A 17,418-nucleotide genomic window follows, 5' to 3' on the forward strand; every position below is an offset into this window, starting at 1 on the left:
CCAGGAATAGCCACATCATGCATGCACTCAAGTCTTTGCACCATGAGTGCACATTTGACACAGGCATAGTTCATGTGGGAATAAATAACTTGAGACGTATCTCCCTGGACTATATGAAAAGAGACATGATGGAACTCTGGGAATATGTGACTGAGGTATGTATGAATCTAGCCTTAAGTGATAATTTACCATCAGTGAGAATGATGCTGCAATGCGAACAAAAGATTGTTGACTTTAACAATTCGCTTAGCTTCTGGTGTCATTTAAGAGACTTCCTATATATATCAGCCGGGGCAAAGATAATAGTCCTACCTGCTTTGTCAGGGATGGCCTGCACCTATCCTCACAAGGCTTTCATATCTGGGCTAAAGCCATGTCCACCCCATTATGCCTTTTTTAAGTAATGTCAGTCTTCAAAAGCTTTCAGTTTAACAAAACAAAATATGAATAACATAATGGTATTGCTTCTATGTGCTAGGAGCTTCACCAAAAATATTCTCTCCCTACCACACATTCAAGCCTTCCACACTTGATAAAGGCACTAAAGGCGACAGTGCCTCTATATTTCTGAAGCAAAATATCACCTACAGACTCTTTAGACAGAATAATAACTTGGAACTCCTCCATGTCCAACTTACCAAAAACAAAACCCTATTCACATCATAGTTAACTACTGGACCCCCTCTATGTCCCACTTGGCCGATACCTACAAAATGACTAGTATAGAGTCCCTATGCATTAGGTCAGACACCATTTTAAGAGACTTCATCTACTCCTCCATTAATTGGGAGACTTATACATCCCATGACATGTATGGCCAGAGATTTCTTGACTTCATAAATACAAACTTTCTGGACCAGTTAGCCCATAACCCAATCAGGAGAGAAACAATCCTGGACTTGATTCTTACTAATATGGGAAAGTTCTATTCACCACCAGTTGTAACTTCCTCCCTTGTCAAACTGGACCATAAATCAGTCACATTCACCATAAGAATGAAACTGGAAGAATCCTTAAATACCTCATTATTCAGAGATTATGAGAAGGCTAATCATGAAAACTGAGTGATGACCTGGCTAAACTCAACTTCTCTCTTCAACCTGATGACCGCACTGCATATGCAGAATCCTTTACTGACAAATTATATGCACTTATGAATAGCTACATAAATGCATCTGTCTCCTTCCGAAGAAAATACAATGCAAAATCTAAAAATAACCCCCTATGGTCGAACCCAAATAAAAGCACATTCCACAATAAAAGAAAAAAAGCTAATGCACACAATAATAAATGCTAACTATTAAGATGACAAAAACACACTTGCTAAACTTAACAAGGAACTTCAGTCTCAGATCAAAGCAACCAAAACTAGATATGAGGTAAAATAGCCAACTACGCAAAAGACAACCAAAAATCCTTCTTTAACTATGCTAGAAACCTCAGAAACATGCTCAGCACTGCACAGAAATAATACTAAATGATAACACATAGTCAGAAACCTGAGGACATAAGTCAGTCTACTTATTAGCAGATAAATTAAGCTCTTACATAGCCCTCTACCACTACATTTTCAAATTTTATTCCCACATCTACACCTCCCCTAAAATCTCCCAAAAATAAGTCCTCAAAGCACTTTCCAAAACCAAGAACAATGGTTCTTTGGGGTCAGATAGCACATCAAGCTGCTTGCTTATTGATTATATGATTATTATGGAATTAGTAAATAATGACATAGGTAACTTACAAACCTGTGACTCCAACCCAGTTCAGTTTTGTCAAGGGCAGATCCTACCTACTTAACTTGGTAGACTTCTTCAAAAAGGTTACTGAAGCAATGCATGAAGGAAAATCAGGACACATTGCATATCTAGACCTCGCAAAGACATTCAGTACCATCCTACACTCAGGCATTGTTGATACACTCACAGTTAAATGTTAATACCTATGTAACTCATTGAATAGAAAATTAGCTTTCAAACGGACCCCAGGAAATTAGGGCAGGAGGCTCTACCTCCTGCAAAAGACTTTTCACTAGTGGTATACTCCAGGGTTCAGTCATTAAACCACTTCTCTTTGGCATTTACTTCTCTGAGGTCAAAACTAATGTATAGAGTTTGTGGCTGAACAAATGTGCAGATGACTGTAAACTTGGTACCATCATAAAATCTTCAGATGTCTTCAGAGGACGGTAAGATCCTCCAGGAGGGCCTTTCCCAAACAAATAGCTGGTGTCATAACCATGGACTAAAAATAAATTCCAAAAATGTATAACAGTCTCCTTTGGCAAGCATGACAGCCACTGTATCTATCCCATTGACTGTGAAAATTAATTCAGTAGTTAGGGATCTGGGAAGCTATGTGGATAACAAACTGTTCTTCAATCACCATGAATCAGCTATTGTATGAAAATCCTTTTTCAATGCACAGCTTATTAGCAAGGGTATAGAATCTAAGTCCAGGGATGCCATCATTCCACTGTATTTTGCACTTATTAGTCCGATCATTGAGTACAATGCCCCCTTCAGTATGTACCCTTCCAAACACTTAAAACAACTTGAATAACCACAACACTTTCTCATCAAGAAAATCAAGTGCCTAAATCACAAAAACTATATTGACCACCTTAAAGTCTTGTCTCTCTTCTCGGTATCATATAGACTACTGAGGGGGTGATATTTGCCTTGTGTACAGAACCTCACCAGACCCTCTACTCCCTGAGCTACTGCATATCTTCATGTCCAAAAGTGGAATAAACACCAGCTTAAGAGATCTTAATCTATTCTGCAACATAAATAGAACATGTTGGAAGGATAGATGTGTATCACATAGTAATACCACTCCTTTGGATTCGTCTTCCACTCCACATAAAACAAAGATCTAATGTTGTCCTTTTCATTCTTCCTCACTGAAGGGTCTCGGATTCAATCCTTGGGTCTTGCTTAGCCGCTTTTCCAAGACTTTGGATCCTAATCTCGAACTTCTTCCTCTTCCCATAATGCACTGCAGTCCCCCTAACGCCTCAGATCTCACTTGCCACCTAAAAGGTAAGACAGAAGATTCCTATTTCTCGAGCTGTAAGGTAGCTTATTTGTTTATTTTGTCTTTATTTCAACTTGTTATTTTCTTTTGTCTAGTAATGTTTCCTACCTCCCTCAGCAGCCAGCTGTGACTATATGCTATTATTTATATTTATTGACTCTGTTTACTTGGGTTTTTCTATAGATGGCTCTTGTTATCATTGGTGTTTTATGCTTGCTAACTCTGCCTTGTTGCAGTCTTTAGTGTCAGGGCTTGTTCCTTGTTTGTTTATCTTTTGTATAGTGATGTCTTTTCTCCCATGGCAAAGTGCTGTACCCATGGCTTCTTCTGTACATTTTTTTCACAGTGCCTTGGCCTGCTTGATAGCCATTAGCAGCTGGGATCATTACTTTCTCTTTTCTTTGTATCCCTTTTCTGGCCCTGTAGTTCCTATTCTCCTGCTTTGTAGAGCTTGGTGATGTTTTTGTCCTGCTCCAGGAAGTTGCGAGAGGTTTCCCTGTCCTTCCTATCTAATATATAGATTCAGTTTCTCATAACATTTGCAGTTTTTCTGGGAAGTTAGAAAACTGAAGCAAATTGATGTTATTTGTTTTAAATGATTCAACATATTTAGAGATTGTAAATTCAATATGAAGTAACTTGTATGGTTCAACAAGTATATTTACCTCTTTAAGTATTAATTACTGTTTTAAGTTGGTTGGATTATGATTGGGTAGTTTGAATGTTGATGAGGATTGAAAATAGTATAAATGGCAGGTTTTTAAAAAAATGGTTGTTATTACTGAGGAAGTTGAAGACGAAAACGTTTTTTCTGTGAACGTTATTGTTTGTTGTTACTTGTTGGTGTTTTAAGGAGAATAAAATCGTTTGCACCTTTTAAATGGACCGGATTTATTTGTGCCTGGAACTGGTGGTGGTTATCTGTTTATCAGTTTAATTTTTCCACTACTTGCTCTCGTTTTTGGTTTACAAGTTAGAAAATATTAGTAGACTTTCATTTTTTAGACTTAATACTTTTCAGAAAATTCACGCTAATGGAAAACTTGTTAATCTATCGACTTCCAAGTTTGTAAGATGCTCTAAGAGGCTGGGAGGTTTTCAAAGTAGTTAAGGTTTTAACCTCATAGTTACAAGGTACAGTGCTTGATTCTCACTACAGGGAAATTGCTAGGTTGAAAACAGCTTCCTAATACAAACTAATGATAGACTGCATTTCTGACAAGTAGCTGTTTCTCTGAAGGGACTGTGATAGCTTTACTTTACTACAGCTTCAGTTGGGGCTGATATCCCTGTTTAAAAAAAAAAGAAAAAAGAAAAAGAAAATCCAAACAACTCTAGAGGATCTTTGATCCAACTCCTCAGATCCGTAGCTCCTGGGGCCTCCTTCAGATCCCAAGTCTCTTTGGATCTGATAGGTGCAGTCCCATGATGCTCTCCACTAGTCTGCTGATTGTCCTTGGATCCTAGGACTTTGGATACGATTGATTGGAATGACTGCACACTCAATTTATTGGGCAGTGCTGTGGATGCCAGGTGTCCACGTAGAACACAACATTTCTAGGATTTGGTACCTTCAGATCTGCAACTATTGGACTAGCAGGTCTTCTTTGGATCCGAGAAGCCCTTCAGATCTGACTGTTGAATATGTTGTGGCTTTGAGCATCCATGCTTCCACTACTGTTTGCAAATCTCTGGCAAACAGTTGGCACTCTGACATTTAGCTTCATTGCCAAAGTTGACACTCTGATGTCTAGCCTCAAACCCCCCCCCCTTCCAATTTGATCTGCTCTTCTTGGATCCTAAGCCTAGGATCCAAAAATAGCAGGTTGCTTGGAGAGAGTGGAACTATTCTCAGATCTGGTGCCTTCAGATCTGAAACTATTCAGCAAATTTAGCTTCTTTGGATCCTAGCTTTCCCTCAGATCCTATGGTCCTGCTATTCTGGAGTTCAGTTCCATAAAAGAGCAATATTTAGAATTTGTCCTTATTTTGTGGCCCTTGCTCTATGTCCAGAATTCTTGAGCTCAGGGATTGAGAGCCCAGTTATCATAATGGTTAAGGCCTTGCCTCTGATGCACAAAGTACAAGATACAGTCCTGACCTCCAGTCCATCCCTGTTTGGACTTTGCATGTTTTCCTTATAGTATGGCTCCTCAACTGGAAAATATGTACCCTAAGTTCTACAGACAAAAAATAGACACTGACTTTCTAACACTACCCGAGTAGACTGGTATGTTGCTCATCTCAGTATGTTTTAAACTTGCATGGAGTTCTGCACAGTTCCTCTCAGTCTTGGCTTCATGAAGTTGTTCTCTAGGACTGGTTTCCCTTTCTGACAATGTTGTATGAAAAGAGATAAGTTAGCATTCCCCTTGATAAGAATGGAAGAGGCCCTTCTGGCCTTTACAGCACATATATGGTTAAGGCATTGCCACTTACTTTGTGGTATCTAACCATCATTTTTCATTTGTGCACAAGCATCTTGTATTGAAGTAACTGATGTAGCTTTTTCTTTCGTATTTAGCACATACAGTGTAACATTTCAGCATTCTTAGCAGGTTACAGGTTTACCTCGGATGCTTACATCTCACCCTGCATTATGATTCCCTACACAGGTTCGTTTCACTTCCTTTTCATCTAGTTAAGCTTGGCACACAAAGATGTCGGATTGGTTAGTCTTCAGCCTTCCCTGATCTGTCTCATCCACACAGGAACCTCCACCGTGGAGTCCATTTCCTCCCTAGTTCTAGGGTTCTGGATGGAAAACCTGCTCTCCTCTCCAAGAATCTTCAGCTTAACACATGAAGAGAGATCATCTGTCCTTGCTCAACCTCTCTCTCTCTCTCTCTCTCTCTCTCTCTCTTTCCTTCTCTGTTTCTCCTTTTCCTTGTTTTTTAGAGGCCAGAATTTGCTTCACTCTGAAATGTCCTTTTTTTTCTCTAGGATATATTGGATTTTTTTCCCTTGGAGTACTAGGAGTAAGAGAACACATTCCAAACTCCTCCATTGGGCCTCTCATGGGGGTAAGAGATAGTCTACAATTTTGTATTATAGGATTCCCTTCCTTTGTCATTCTCTGGACCACAGCAATCCTGTTACCTGTGTTACTATATAGGAATTAATGATCATTTCCTTTTTATCTTTCCTCTGCAGTTTGAAATGTCGATATTTCTCTCAATATACCCAATCTTGTCTGTTCTCAGAAGCTAAGTAGGGTCGAATATGGTTAATACTCTGATGGAAGACTGTATGGGGATGCTTATTCACATGACTTCTTATATGCCCCATGTGCTGAAGTCTTTTACTGCCACCTCACTTCTCTAGGCCCTTTAAGTTTGTAGGGTAGAATTTCCATACTTCCCAAGCTCGTATCTTTGGAGTCTCTCAAAATGCCTTCCAAACAGCTGATTCAGTTTTTACCATTAGAAGACAAGTGTGCAAGCAATTGTGCGATACCACAGATCACCCAGCTCTCACTTATCCATTATTGGTAAATACTCATTAACAAAGTTTTCTAATTCAGTCTTCTTTTTCTTTTTGAATAAATTGAAGAGTCAGAGACTCCAGATAACATAAGGCTCCGTTTAACTAACTGGTCCTGCCTACTCTGTTATCAGATATGCTTGCACCACTCTACGATTCCTTGGTAACTTCTTAAGGCATCTTTGTTTAATGCCCCCCTTGATTACTCATCCTGGTGTAGGGCATCAGCAAAAGATGCACCCATCTGTAACTAGCAAACACAGGGACATACCCTCTATACCACCAGAATAACCCCTCCCTTCTCCCCCAACTTATTTTCCAGAAAGACGATTTCATTATACTTCTGGAATAGGTGGTCTGCAGACTTAGGTTTCTAGATACATCCAGACTGTCGAAGATCATGTCTCCTTATATCTTCATTCCTGGACTAACTTCACAAACAATGCCAGTGGTAAAAAAAAAGGGGGGGGGGTATCCTGTAACCATTTCTACATCTAACTATCCTAAATCAGTATGTAAGGAATATAAGTTCTGGATGGTTTATGGTTCAGTCCATTCTGATTTTTCTGCATTAGGTCTAAAGAGTGTACTCCACACGTCTCCAGGTTGCACAATACTGTCTTAACATAGATAGATGTTCTGGAGTCATCTGTTCTTCCCACTGAGAGCTAGTCATTACTCTTTCAGATCTCCGTCCTTTACTCTCACCACAGCCTCCAAGGTGTCTCCTTAATGCTGCATGTTCGGGATAGCATAGAAACACAGTTGAGTACTACTGCTCATGTTCAGCCCTTCTTGATATACCAGAGGTAGGATCTTCTGTTTTTTGTATATCACTTTAAATAAAACTGTCACTGTTAACCTATAAATCAACATCAGTTTCTTCACTGTCGCTAACTCTTCTAGCTACAATCCTTCAAACTCGCTAACGTTGCCTGTTTTGCTTGACCCTTTCAGAGGGCTTTTCCTGGAGTAGAGCTAACCACTCCATCTCTGCTCCTTTATGTGCTACAGTTTCCTTGGATGCTCCCTTATCATGGTGGGAATACATATTGAATTAGTAGATGATCCAACCACATGGTCCCCCCCTTGGAGATCAAAACCTCTTGTCATGGCCCCAGAAATGAGTGCAGTTCTTCTAACATTGTCAGACTTCAGGAAAGCCTATTTTAGGCCATTTCCCCATCCTCCATTGTCCTGAAGTTTCTGCATATAGCCAGCAGGTTCAGGACCACTACTATTTCTTTGCTTATTCTAACAATGTAAGGTCCACTTCTTCTCTCTCTCACTCTCTCCTTTCTGTCCTTATCTGGCACATCTGCCAGGAATTCTTGAGCTCAGTCTGGATCTCCTATCTCACTCGGTGGAGATCTAGTACCATTTTCTGCATACTTTCTAACCAACTGCATGATTCAGACATTTCTATGATAGTACTATGGTCCAGCCTTTGCTTCTCTTGGTCGTGGAGTTATTAGCATTTCATACGTTTTTTCCACTAAGAACGTCTCTAGAAACAAAATGGAAAATATTACTCACATGGTCCTCTTTTCAGAATACTGGCCTTTTATCACAACTCTTCTACCATCCTTTCCTTCTTACCAATCTTCAAAGGAAAGAGCTGAGTTTTTCTCTACAAATAACTCCAGTTTGCAAATATAGTTAACATTTGGAGAAGAATCTTGCTGCTTAGATCTCCCATCTAGAATTCCTAATTTCATTCATACTTCACCCTCTTTCTTCGGAGTCTGTACAGAAACCCTTTATTTGGTGAGTTGTTGTCATGGTTACTAATGATGGCTATCTCATGTTACACCTACCTGATTTTCATATATATATATATATATATATATATATATATATATATATATATATATATAAAACTTGTTTATACTTCATGAAACAAAAATACAGAAGGTCTCACCAGTTATTTAATTCCTTTCTCTCTAACTACTGAGGTCAAGTGATCTCCAAAATTACTCTGCCCAAATATATTACTGACCGTATTTTTCACTGTTTGAGTCCCAAAATGGTGTGGTATTCCATCATCTTCCCACAGCCATTCTTTCAGTTTTATGTCTAGTGCATCTAATTTTCTCTCAGATCTTCTATCAATGTCATTGGTGCTGCAGTTACTTGGTAAAAGATTTTTACCTTTGTGACACAAGTTGGGCATTGTCTCCAGAAGCAGAGCTTCCTTTGGTTTGACAGAGTTTATCTTTCCTTAGGACCTCCCAGGAGTTACGTTGCTGGAGATTCTGACCCATCAGTGAGGAAGAATGAAAAGGACAATGTCAGACAGAAAAGTTATGTACTTATCATAACGTTAGATCTGTGTTGTCCATTTTTATTCTTCCTCACCTTCCATCCTAGCCGTCCCCTAGCCTTGTCATTCCTACAATGATATAAGATGATATAGAAATGTTCATGGTTCCTAGTTTGAAAATTAATATTTCTTTGTCTGTCCTGTCTTTAATAATCAACAGATAGAAAACAGCAAACTTGATCTGAGGAGTTAGGGGGACTGTGGTGCATTATGGGAAGAGGAAGGAGCTCAAGATTAGGAGGGAACTCTTGGAAAAGTGGCTGAGCTGGATACAAGACCCAATTATCTTTGTTAGCAAAAGAGACTGTACCGCATTTTTTGGCATTAACTCTGAGGCCATTGCCCTTTCACCGACCGGTTGGTTACACAGTACAAGCCCCTTCTTGGGATACCTTCACATCAGTGGGTACTTGAAAAACAACCTTTATTTTATAGTCAACATTAAATGTTGTTAACCAAAGACCTAGGATATTGGCTTGCAGATATGAGAAATAAATGCCAAATAGAAGAGAACACATTACTACGCCTTAAGGAACCCCACATATGATTTTTATGTTCCAAGGCAGCATCTGCAACTTTAAAGAAAAATTGTGTAATACACACACAAACACACACACACACACATATATATATGTCTATATCTATATCTATCTATATATATATATATATATATATATATATATATGTATATATAAAACACCACAACCAAGGTGCACGTAGCTAGCTCGGTGCACGGACCATAGCAACACAGTTAAGCCAATACAATGATCCAGCACTCCACTGCTACTACTACTACTACACTGAGGATGCCAGGGGGTGAAACAGGTCTGTTTGTTGATGCTGCTATCACCACTGTTCATTTTGAACGTATAATAAAGAAGATAATTTCTTCTTTTTCGTTATTATTTTGGTTCCTGCTTACTTTACTATGTGCTTTATTGAGTGCTCTCTCTCTCTCTCTCTCTCTATATATATATATATATATATCTTTTTTAATTTAATTTTTATTTTATTTATCATTTGTTGACCGGGAAAGTCCGACTAGGTTCCACAGAGCCTGTTTTCAGCGGAGGCCCGGGGAGAAATGCTCCAGATGTCAATTGTATAATGCAGACACACACACACACACACACACACACACACACACACACACACACACACACACACACACACACACACACACACACACACACACAATGCAGCATCTCCATCTTAGGCCCTACAGTTTGAGAATCACTACCTGCCAACCTCAAACATCTTAACTATTGCTCAAAATCCAGGTCTGCTTTAATCCAGCACATGTTACATAGCTCTGTAATAACCATTGCATTATCTCCACTTAACTCAACATTGCTTCTTTCACTACTATATTTTTATGCATTAAATCTGATCTCACCACCTCTTTAGATCTCTCTCTTCAATCTCCTATTCCTACCCATTCATGCCCCTTATCTGCTCTTGACCCTCCCTACCCCTCTCCATTGTTTTATCTTTCCGCATACCCTTCTTCCTCTGTTCTGCTCACAGTTACCTCTCATTCATCCTATATAAACAAGTGTATCGTGACTTCTACAAACTTACATATCTTCCTTTTACTCAATTGTTTTGCAGTGCTACATTTATACTGCACAAGTGCATTATATTCTTTCTGTGCATACATGTTTTTGTATTATTACAATTGCTCTTAAATGTTGTGTTTTACACCATGGTAACTCTGTACCCATTGTATTTCTCAATTCACTATTTATGTTTCTTAAGTTTCCTGGTCTGAACTTAAAATTGGTCCATAAGGATCTGTGCTGTACTATGGTAAACAAATAAATTTAAATAGATACACAAGTCATCACCATAATCATCAATCCACTTTTTCCCATTTTGATTTGGGTTTGAAGAATCATGTCAGCTGTTGCCACATCTCTCTAAAGCCCGCCTGTCTCAGGTCTTGTCACACAAAATCCATCCATATTTTGGCTGGAAATCCTCAGATCTTCTTGCCTTCTTCCTGTAACTAAATCTGTTTTACCAAACTGCCTGCTGATTTCCTGCACGTGTAACTAAACCACTGTAATCTCTTCTCCTTAACATTCTCGATAATTGGGGTACTTTGTCTTCTGCTCTGAAGTCTTCATTTCTTAATCTGTCTGTCCCACAGTGTACATCCTACTACCTATCTCAGGCAATCCATCTGCATTCACCTCAAGCTTCTTGAACTGCTCTGCCTTTACTGTCCAGGTTTTTTTGCCATACAAAAGCACTGGTTGCATTGCTGGTTTGTACACCTTATTTTTCAACTTTTTGCATTCTTCTGTCTCACATTAGCCATAATACTTTATGCCAGTTGGCTGCAGCATCTCTGATTCCAGCTTTAATATCGTCCTAATTCTGACTTCCATTCTCCTCAACCACATCTCCATGTTACTTGAAGCTATTAAACTGCTCCACTGTTTTACTTTCTAGATCCTTTAAGGCTCCACTTCCTAATTGTGTGACTCTGAATAAGTTACATAACCAAACACCACTCCTGGGATGAGTCTGAAAAAGGTTCATGGAGATCAGTACTCTACCCTGGAAAACAAATACAAATAAAATAAATATATAAATAATAAATATCAGTTTTAAACTTCTTCTGATCTCCTCATTTGGTTGACATGATCATTGTCTTGTTTGTGCTTGGATTTGCATTCCAGTCCCTATCATTTGCTACAGTTGCTGGTCAGAGTCTGCTTGTGCTGCAACATTGTTTGCATGTAGCAGCTTTGCTGCTCTATCTGTCTCTTCCAAGCTGTTTGCTGCTGCTGTAGTCCAGCACCAGTATGACAGCACCACTTCAGTGAGTTCAAACACTCCCTGGGATTCATGAAGCTCGGCGCAAGGACGGCATTAGCCTTGTGCCGACCATGCGGAGAAGAGATGGCGCAGCAGCACCATATGCATATTAATGAAGGTGCGCTGCCACAATGTCCACGTGCACAGGAAACGTGCGCGAGTTCAGGGGGGTGTTTAAGCACTGCAAGGAGGTGTGAACATGTTGGCTGCAGACGCGCAACCTAAAATGCTAACTAGTACAGCCTCCCTCTAATAGTAATCACTCCTGTCAGTGTCTGTGGATACTGAAATGTATGCAAAGCATACAAGACAGTTCCGCGAACACCAGAATAAAAAGTAAACACACAGGCACGTAGCTGAATACTGAGCCCCCGTCCCTCGAACAAATGGCATTTAAAACCCTGTGCCCGTATTTCATTGTAGTGTTGATTGTTATACCAAGTGGAAGTGAAATGCAGCGTGATTGCGAGCCACTGCCCTTTGCTAAGCCTAGCCCAATGGTTAGGGTTACCACCTGTCCCACTTTGTGTGGGACAGTCCCTCTCTGGGCAGTTGTGTCCTTACCAAAAATATTAAAAATGGCAAATGTCCTGCAATTGTAGGACATAATTATGTCCCATATTTTATGTACTAGTTGCATAAAATAGTTATTTCTGTATCTAAAATACCTAAATGTTACAAGAAACGGAATAAGCAACTAAATTGGTACAAGAATAAGCTTATATTTAGGCAAGTAAAGTTCTAGCCTTTGTACTGACTGTGGGTATGTGTCGGCCTGTAAAATCTGGTGTGTCCCAAAAATGTCCCACTTTGGCCATTTGAAAAGGTGGCAACCCTACCAATGGTCAGAGCATTTGCTCAATATCTGCCCATTCGCGGTCCAAGTCATCCTTGTCTGGATGGCCCAAAGATGAATGGGTATTACCCGGGTCTACCTACCATGTCACGAAAGATAAGCATTTGCGTGTACCTATGTGCGTGAAGTACAGCATGTGGAAGATCAAATATGCTAGGGTTGTCCTCACAACCATATTGGTACCAGAGATATGTAGAGTACGCAATGTGTACTGCTGTCTGTGCCATGGGCCATCAACCAGAGAAGGGATGGATGGTGTGTTTGTGGAATATGGGGGGGGTGACGGGTAATGTAATAATTCGCCAAGGGGAGACTGGGTTGGATGTACAATAGGTGAACTGGAGGTGTACGAGGGAGCAGTGGGTGAATCAGAAAGGAAACCAAAGAACATACATTCACATCCACAATACACCCTGACAGGCCATACTGCAGAACACAATCCCAAAAACATATGAACATTAAAATGTGCGATACACATGTGCAGAAACATTACCGGCTCACACCCACATAATGGTCTGGCCTGAACTGAGCCATCCAACCCCAACACACCTGGATACATAATTGAATACCCATCATCCCCTCCACAGCACCCCCCCCCCTTGCTGAACGTCCACCAAAACCACCCATACTCGGGCTGCTAGCTTGGCATAGCCATATCTGTACATAGTGCCCCCTACCCACATCTAGAAGGCAGTCTCAGGCTTGCAAACTAGGTATCCCATGCATGCATAACCCTACCACATTTTTGAATAGCCAGAAGAATGGGGTTCGTCGTCCACAATTTTTGGACATCCCTCATGGGATAAGTGTCTATTCTCAAGATTAGACTTTGTGGCATAACACGATGTCCACCCCCGTTGACATCCGGGCACAAGTCAGATTAGCAGTACTTGTCCACAACCCTGCTCAGCCTCCACCCAGTCCTGCAGAACCTATGACCCAGGATTAAACACCTGACCATGATGCACATCTCTCCACGTGCTTTATCGGGAATATATACCTTTCACATGTTCCCATGAAGCTTCCCCATAGCCATCTTCCAAATAGTACATGTCCACAAATTGTATACCCCGTCCAGGTTCCAACCCCTGTATACAAATGGTACAAGTACCTCCCATATGCGGTTGTTCATATACATGGCCATGTATAACTCCAGAAATGTAGTCATATATCTATAAATGTACATACTTATATTCACATAGCTACACATCACACATACATGCATATAAGTAGTTGTCAAGTATGTGTCCTATTCATAAATATGTATACTTGCAAATGCATATATATGCCTCTCAGAAACATATGAACAGTAACATGTACTATACATATGTACACCAACTGACTGTCACATTTGTTGCCAGTACTGTGGAATGCCTGTAATAAAGTCATATATCCTAATTACCATCCATACAGAATATATCATGGATGGTTTAGTGGTAAAACCAGTGACTATGGTGTTCCTGTTCCCGGGTGCAAGCCATGCAAGGTCTGCTAATTTTATATGATGCCCGGAATAATGGCAGTCGGATATAGGGTGATGAAGGCGCTTTAAAGCAGATGTAAACGGGTATGCACGATGATAAGTGGCGGTCATTCAACAGTATGGGAAGTGTAAATAAGCATGTAGGTGTATATGCATGTGTATGTACAGACATATATATATATATATATATATATATATATATATATATATATATATATATATGTATCAATGAAGAATGAACATGGTCACAATAAAGCAGTCATAATGAATGTGAAGGGAAACAGCAGCGGAACCCCCCCGTAGTATTTAGTGCTGTCATATCAAGCTGCCCAGAGGTGAGCAAACCTCCTGCATCTCCAACCGCAGGTAGGATACTAACAGTGGAACTAACTTTGTCCACGTGCTAAGTCTGACTTTCAAACAGGTACAAGGCAGTCCCAGTCACCATTCGGACGAGCTGAAAACCGGAAGACTAATTGAACACCGTGACCATTATATGAACGTATGTCCCAGGATATAAGCTTGGGACGTCTGAATATACTTGGAGTGAGCCAACATACGGGATGTGTCTAGAGCAGTAGGGAGTAGCACATGTGTAGTGGTGTGGTTTATTTCTGACCAGAGAATGGATGACTGCTGTGTTAGTGATGTTTTGCTGTGTTTGTTCTGGTAACTATGAACCATGGGTATACATGCAAATGAAGCAGCACAGCAATAGTGTAGTGGTTAGAGCATCCGCCTATTGAGCAGACGTTGCCTGTTCGACTGCAGCACACACCATTTATGACGCGTAATCCGTATACGAGCATATCTTGCTAATTTTATGCTGTATAACGATATAATATCATTGAAATATGAACTGGGGTGACGTATCACAGTAAGAATGCAGAAGGTGTTTGTGTGATGGGAAACGGCGGTTAAACGGAAAACCGCTGCTGAAAAGTGTTGTACTCACCCTTTGTCCAACGGCCCTTGTTCTGCCCAGCAACACAATAAACCGCCTCAGCCAGGCTCGACGCCAGGACCCTACACATCACAATCAATGTGATTTACCACTAAGCCACGGCAGTTATACCTAACTCTGATGTTATCACAAACATAGCAGACAGCACAGTCATTCAACAGTATGATCAAAGTGATTAATCATGTAGATGTATATGCATGAGTACACATACACACACACACACACACACACACACACACACACACACACACACACACACATATATATGTCTCTCTTCTGCTCTCTTCATTGACCTCTCTAAAGCTTTCGACATGGTTAACCATTCCATCCTAATTAACATTCTTGAATCTCTCTCCTTTGATAACCTAGCCATGAATTGGTTCAGATCTTATCTTAGCAATAGGCAACAGGCAGTTCTCTGGGAGAATTAAATTTCTTCCTTGTTACCTGTCACCATCGGTGTCCCTCAGGGCTCCATTCTCGGACCACTTCTTTTCTCTTTATTCATTAATGATCTCTATTTGGCAATTCCTCAAGCAACCTGCATTCAATATGTAGATGACTCCACCCTTATTTGCTCAGCTACCTCTCCAACTGAACTTTCTTCCCTTACTCAAAACATCTTCAACACAGAAAACATGGTTTACCAGACGTTACCTACTACTTAATGCCAAAAAAACTAAACTCCTTCTCTTTACCCCCACTACTAGGTCCTCCTCCTTAAACTTCACAATCTCTTCAAATAATGCCACTGTCATCTCACCTGACTCTACTACCAAACTGTTAGGAATAACCATTGACAATAATCTCTCTTTTGATCAACATATTAACAACACCATTAAAATAGTCAACAGAAAAATAGGATCCTTATATAGAATTAAGTCTTTCTTAACCACATCAGCTAGAGCCAAGATCGCTCATTCACATCTAATCTCAACTCTTCTGTATGCCTCACCTGTTTTTACTAACCTTAAGAAAACTAACCTTAACAAACTTGCAACTTGCTACAATAATATTGCCCGATTTGCTACTGGAAATCCCTTTAAAACTCACCACTGTTCTAACCTAAAACAACTAGACTGGCTGGAATTTCAAAACCATCTGTTAATCCCCAACTCACAATTGCCCACAAATTACTGTACCAACCCAATTATACCCCTATACTCTCAAAATTTTAATCCCATATAATAATCTCAACTCCCTTCGCTCTTCTAGTAAACTCAGTGCCAGTTTAACAAAGTCTAATAACACAGCTGGTGACTCTCTATTTACTAATACAGCAGGAAGGAGCTGGAATCTGCTACCTAGTGATATAACACTAACTACATCATTGCCACTCTTCAAACAAAAACTCAAAATTACCTCCAAAGTCACTGGCTATGTCCTTGTAGTAAACCTGACTAATCAACACCTATACCCTGTTTTCTCCTCTTCTACCTTCTTCCTAACATTTAATAATTAGTCATGTAACTAAGACTATCACTAAATCAAACTTTATTCAATGTATTGCTTAAATCACTCAAGTCTGATGTAAATTATTCTACTTATCTCTTACTAGAGTGCATCTAGTCACCTCTATAAGAAAGATTATGTTCTATGTTAACTTTCTGAAGTGTTACACTGTATCATATGGCTTTTAATCCTTTTTTACCTTGTAATGATATTTTTCTATTTGAATACATTTTTTTTTGGGGTTTTTTTTTTGTGTTTTATTGTTTTTTTTGTTTTTGTTTTTGTTTGTATTTGTGTGGAGCTTTTCTCCCCGGGCCTCTACTGAAAATGGATATATATCCAGCTAGACTAGCCCGGTCAACAAATGTAAAATAAATAAAATAAATATATATATATATATATATATATATATATATATATATATATATATATATAGAATGAACATGGGCACAAGAAAGCATTCATAATGAATGCGAAGGAAAACAGCAGCGGAACACCCGTATTATCTAGTGCTTGACATATCAAGATGGCCAGAGGTGACCAAACCTCCTGCATCTCTAACCATAGGTAGGATGCTAACAGTGGAAATAACTCTCTCCACGTGGTAAGTCTGACTTTCAAACAGGTACAGGGCAGTCCCGGTCCCCAGTCACACAAGCCTAAAACCAGATGACCATATGAACACCCTGACCATCATATGAACGTATGTGCTAGGACTATAGGCTTGGGAAGTCAGAATATACTTGGAGTGAGTCAACATGCGGGATGGGTCCACAGCAGTAGGGAATGGCACATGTGTAGTGGTGCAGTTTTCCTAACTGGAGAATGGATGCCTGCTGTGTAAGTGACGTGTTGAGGCATGTGTACAGATGACTATGAACCATGGGTATGCATATAAATGAAGCAGCATACCAATATTGTAGTGGTTAGAGCATCCGCCTAACAAACAGGCATTTACGGTTCAGGTTCAACTATAGCACATATAATTTTCC

The 17,418-nt window shown here is 39.8% G+C and overlaps 1 non-coding gene across 1 annotated transcript; it reads left to right on the forward strand.

Moving 5' to 3' along the window:
- The first annotated feature begins 5,377 nt into the window (after positions 1–5,377).
- Positions 5,378–5,504, forward strand: LOC122795219. The gene has a single exon (XR_006363809.1). It is a non-coding gene; the product is annotated as a U6atac minor spliceosomal RNA (small nuclear RNA).
- Positions 5,505–17,418: the final 11,914 nt, after the last annotated feature.

The sequence above is a fragment of the Protopterus annectens genome, chromosome 2.part1 (genome assembly GCF_019279795.1).
Source record: "Protopterus annectens isolate FY-2018-M chromosome 2.part1, PAN1.0, whole genome shotgun sequence".
Taxonomy (NCBI): Eukaryota; Metazoa; Chordata; order Ceratodontiformes; family Protopteridae; genus Protopterus; species Protopterus annectens.